We start from the raw sequence: 6,000 nt of genomic DNA on the forward strand, positions 1-6,000 counted from the left end.
ATTGTGCTATTGGTAAGGCTTGACTAGGAATCCTCAGCAAGGATATCTATCTGAAAGCAGAGTTGGCAACACCTGCCTGGAATGGCCTTTTAAGGTCTACCTTCACAGGCAGTAGCTTGGGAACAATAGCAATTGAAGCCACATTTCTCAGACCTCTCTCTGCAGTGAAGGGTCAAGTCTGTAAAGAAATTTGGAGCAGCCATCTTAAAAGGCAGGCAGGGCATTACAGGCAGGGGGTTGCCAACATTGCTTTTATATGGATGTCCTTGCATAGGATCCCTAGTCAAGACTTACCAAGACTTACCTGCTTGCGGGCTTCCCCCAGGCACCTGGTTGGCCACTGTGAGAACAGGATGCTGGACTAGATGGGCCACTAGCCTGATTCAGCAGACTCTTCTTATGTTCTTATGTACCAACAGCACAATCCTAAGCATATCTACTGAGAGGTAAGTCCTGTTGAGTTCTATGGTGCTTAGGCCCTTAGTAACTGTGCTTAGAATTGCAGCCTTCAGGGGCAACCATCTTTACTCCTGTGTGTTCCCCCATCTAATATCTCCACAATACTAGGCTCCCTTCTTCTTACAATGGCCTTCTGGTGACTGGCCTGGCCTGAGGTTTCTTGCCGGAAGCAAATAAACTAGATTAAATGTTCCCTACCCAGGCTCCCTAAGCAGATGAGAAGGAATGATCCTGTCACTTCAGCTGGACCTGGGACTACTCCCATGTAGCTAAGATTTCTGTCTGAATTTCTAATGAGAGAATTGTTTTTGTTTGAGTGGTATACTCCAAGCAGCTGTGGTTGATGCTTAATGTATCATGCTTAATGCCATCACTAGAGCCTGCCCTGTGACATCACTAGAGCCTGCCCTGTGACATCACTAGAGCCTGCCCCGTGACATCACTAGAGCCTGCCCCGTGACATCACTAGAGCCTGCCCCGTGACATCACTAGAGCCTGCCCCGTGACATCACTTAGAGCCTGCCCTGTGACATTCGCTAGGGCCCACCCCTGGAATCTCAGGGTTTGGGATGCTTCTGATCTGGCAACCCTAGCGTGTGTGCATGCGTACATACATACACATCACATGTGAAGTACAGCTTCCATCACCCCAGGCTATTGTCCAAGCTTGCTGTAGTTCAGCAACATCTGGAGGGCCAAAGATTCCCCACACTTGATACACACCTCCACAAAAATCCTGTACTTAATCTTCTTGAGAAGTTTTCAGGTAAAGAGGAGATCTTCTCACACAAATCATAAGCTGTCTCTGGGGATAGCAATAGTTGATTCACATATGTGTGTATGCCTTGTGATGCCTCATCACTTATATGATACTCCTCCATTACATTCAAGCTGAACATGTGACCTGCCTCTATTGGAAAGAGTTGCACCTAAGGTTAAGTGATTTGAAAACTGAGTCTGTGTGGTACACATCTTCATTTCATGTTGAGATAATTTTGTGAATGCACCCAGTTACTTTGGTCATATGAATTGCAAATCTTGTGCATTTCACATTATTTAAGATGGGAGGGTGTTGGGATTTTGGGATTATGGATTTTGTTGAAGCTACGCAGCGTTCTTTGGCAGATGTGTACATATTGTGCTTATCGGATAGCAGACTCATATAGGTATCAGAAAACATATATACTTTATAGCTGGAAAAAGTAGCACAGAAGGAAATGTGATCAATGGCACTATTGATTAATGTGTTCAACAGGTCTGTCTGATTATTACAAGACTGCTTTAAGTGCTTTACATGCTTGCAAAGGAGAAGGCTGAATTTTAAATTTATTTAGCTGAGCTAGAAGGGTAAGGAGAAGAAAAATGGAAGTGAAATCAGACGTATCCTGAGTTCTGTTGCATGGATGAATCAACATCAAGTTACTGCCTGATAAGAATAGCTAAGTGAATGAACATCCAGTTGTTCACCCTGTGGAAGAAAACTGAGAGCTGACATTCAGAGCTGATGGTGTAGTGGTTTATTATTGATCAAATGAGGTAATCACAGATGGTTGTAAGAAAGGAGGAACTATCTAATATTGAAACTGCTTGGACTTGGGAAATATTATGTATAGGTGCAGAATTTATTCAGACATGACCTCAGTGTGGTTTTGGACCAGAATTATTTTATATGCCCAGACTGAAAGTGAGGGTCTCAACAGACATTTGTATTGTCATGCCAATACATGTAATCTAGGGAAATTAATACAGTTTGGAGGTTTGTAATCTGAAATGAGCTCATGGGGGAGTTTCTAATTGAGATCATAGATACGGATTGTCCAGTTGTAATCCCTAAAAGTTTGGTATAATAGGCAATGCTTTGAGGCTGGACTTAAGTTAGTTTTGAATCTATAAATGCAGATTCTAAGCTCATGGGGCTTGTATTCACTTCAGAATTCTGGTGAGAGGTCCCACCTCTGGAGATGTCAAATGTCGTCTTCTACTCTGCTTTCACCTTGTGTTTCAGCTTAGGCAGTGTGAGAAGGGTGAAAGAAGGTGGTGTCATTTTTTCTTGTTAATTAATAAAGTGCCTCAATCAACAGTTATCTGTGTGTTGGTTGTGCAGTGATCAAATGGTCTAGTTGATGTGTCTGCCGAACCTTCCACTTACATATTTGGGAGTTGTTTGTTTGTGAAGCTGTGACCCCTTTGTAGCTTTTGAATAATCAATAACTTTAACGCCAACAAGGGGATATTTGAAAATTTTCTGTTCATTAGATTACACATATTGACCCAAATTATCTTTTAGTTATGGGAATATTAAAAAAAACTAGTCTGGTTCATTTCTCTTTACTACATTAAAGCAACTCTGATTAATAATGAATTACCAAATTATTGCACGTGGAGATTTGGACAGTTCAGAAATGACTGAGACAAGGAAATGGACAATAAAGTGCAGCCAAGACCCTAGAACAGTTTTAAGGAGTACTTGTTCTTTGTTCCTAAATTCAGCTCTACCCTGTGTAACTCCAGAAAAGTAGGTAAGAGGAGTCTTAACCTAAACCGCAGTTGTAAGTCATTGGAAGAAAAATCCTCCACTGAAGTATGTTTAGAACTGGAATGGTAAAGATACAATGCAGTAATGTGTATATTTAGCCAAAATGTTGTTTCCCACACACAGCCAGCCATCACTTCTCTCTCAGCAGAATAAATGCAGAGGATCCGGTGGCTGTTCAGCAACTTGTGTTTCAAAACATCATTATTTATTAACATTTTCCATTTCATTCTTTGCTTTTAGGTTCATATTTCACAAGACCCAGAGAAGATAAGAGCATATAAAATTAGCCCCTCAACTTGGTGTGGAACAAGGTTTCTTATGAAATGAAACCATTAATTTATTGTTATTTTATTTGTTCAATATTGATTAGTGATTTGACAGACTTTATAAATGACTCCATTATACATGGAATGTCTTCTGATAAATACACAGCTACTAGAGCCTCTCTCCAGTCCCCCTTCTACTATTAGTAAATACACCTTGCATTTAAGGTCTGCTCTAGCTAAGCAACAACATACATCTTTTGTCCAGAACCAGCTGAGAAGTGAATTCGAGCAATAAAGACAGGATAGGCTATATACTGTTTTCATGTTGGTGCTTAATGTGGAGTAGCTACCACTACTCGACTACGGTACTACTGAAAACTGTACTGATTTAAAGAGACTGAAATTTATCTCTCAGCTTTCCAAGCAACAACAAAGTATAGAAAGAAAAAACGAGACATAAATTGGGAATTTTCAGGTCTCATTAAAACAAGAAGTCCTTAGCCCATTTTTGCTTATGGAAATATAAGTGAAAATGCACAAGTAGTATTTCATAACCTAAGGAATGTAAGACGCTGCCTCATACCAAGGCAATGGCTCTCTGGGATTTCAGCCAGAGGACAGTACCCCATAGCACTACTCGGGCCCTGAAAAGCATTCTCCACTTTTCTGTGGACTTGGGAATGTTGCTTCTTATAGTAGTGAAGAAAAAAAATCAAACTGTTTGGATACTCCTTTTACTTTTTCAACCAGCAAGTATATTTACAATATATTAGTTAGAATCATTGCATATTTCACATTTTCATGAAAAAAATGGATATAGTGTCCCATGCTGTGGCACACTTCCGGCAGAGATTCAGCAGGCATCCTTGCTTTTGACTTTCAGGTGTCTCTTGAAGACCTTTGTATGAGGATAGGCCTTTGCAGATGTTTACATTGATTTGCTAGTCACTTTAATGATTATTTGTACTGTTTTTAATGGTGTTTTATATACTATAGTTGTACACCATCCTGATATTTTATGATATGGTGGTATAGACATTTTCTATAAAAAAGTAAATAAGGAAAAATTGAAATTTCAGTAGGAAAGACAGTCAAATATATAGATGATGAAAGGCTAGTGCATTTTGCTACTGTTTTTATGATGAAGGATCACAGCGATATGCAGGCATTGTAATGTATCAGCTAGCTTTCAGCTGAAATGACAACTTTTCCTAACAACGTGCCTCTTGGATAACTCTAAGGAATTCAGCAAAGGACATTAATATACAAGCCCTTGGCTTGCCCTCAACTGCAAGATTTTTAGTACTGTATGATATCATTGTAATATTCTGAGATACTCTTTTCAGTATTCTGAAAGAAGCCATGAAGACAGAATTATATGGTACATATCTCTAGTTTGGGATGAATATTTCTGTTACGCAGACAGAACCTTACAGCTTCTTATATGGCTATGGCATGGAACAGAAGTCACCCAGTACCACCTTCTGAGACCAGTTCTCCAGGAAGGATCAGAACTACCATAGCACCATGCCTTCCAGACTCAATGCTGGCAACAGGTCCAGAAAGATGCAGTACTTCCATCCATTATCTGGTGTAAGCCATCCTTCAGGGCAACTAAGGCTGTTCCCATTCCAAAATAGGCCCTGAAACTGGATTGGAGAAGATCTAAATTATCAGTACCATTCAACACTGCCTTGGTTGCACTGCCACCAAGCATTCAAACACCTTGCCCAATAACTGAATATTTTAAACTGGATGGTAATGATCCCAAACCAGTGGGCCTAAACCTAGCTTTCAGTGCTTCCTTCAAGTCACTGGTACCACAGGATCCCTCAGAGAGGTATTAACCACTTCTGAGGTCCAAATGCCCAGCCCTGGCAGATTTCACCAGCCAGGATGTACAAGGGTAAGCTTCAATAGACGAAGCAGTTTGTCAATGTCCTCAGGTTGCACATGCTGAAAAGTATCCATCACAACATAATTAGGTGGTACTCTAGATCCATCTATGTCCTGTCCTAGCTGGGCAGTAGTGTAGCGGCAAATTCAGAAGTGCAGGGTCCCTTCATGATAATCACAGCCACACATCCTTCTATGATAATACAATTTTATAAGATTATATGATTATCTGGCCAGGCTTGAATACTGCTTTCTGCTTCTCTATTACTTCACAATTTGATTTAGAAATTAATAGAACTCCTTTCACTCTGATTGGCTCCAGTCAGCAGGAAACGACAAAGGAACAAGTTAGAAGACTCTTCTCAGTGGTTAACAGGTTCTCCTTTTATGTTGATTGGCTCATAGGACACTGGAGACATAGGGTTATTGCTGTGACCTGCTTCCCAAAAAAGTAAGGGATCTAAGTCCTGCTGAGACCCTTGACAACAACACTGCTGTACCTGGGTCGCAAGGGAACTTCCAGAAAACAAAGGTATTGTGGACATAGGGAGCAGCAATGTTCAAGGCTAGTTGAAGGTCCATTCCCACGCAAGCAGCAGTTCAAACAAGGGTTCAGGCAAGAGGCAAGTCAAGGGGCAATTCAAGACCAAATCCAGGCAAGAAGGGGTTCAGAGTTAGTTACAAGGCACGGTGCTGATAGAAAGACATTGTTCCAGCAGCTCTTCCAGTCTGGTACTGAGGCTTTTGAGCTGGAACTGATGAAACCACACCCAGGGTCCAGCTAAACTCTTTTAGCAGTTGTCAAAGAGAGGTCTCCTTGCAAACTCATCAAAGGCTGCATTC

This window comes from Rhineura floridana, chromosome 4 (assembly GCF_030035675.1).
Source record: "Rhineura floridana isolate rRhiFlo1 chromosome 4, rRhiFlo1.hap2, whole genome shotgun sequence".
Taxonomy (NCBI): Eukaryota; Metazoa; Chordata; class Lepidosauria; order Squamata; family Rhineuridae; genus Rhineura; species Rhineura floridana.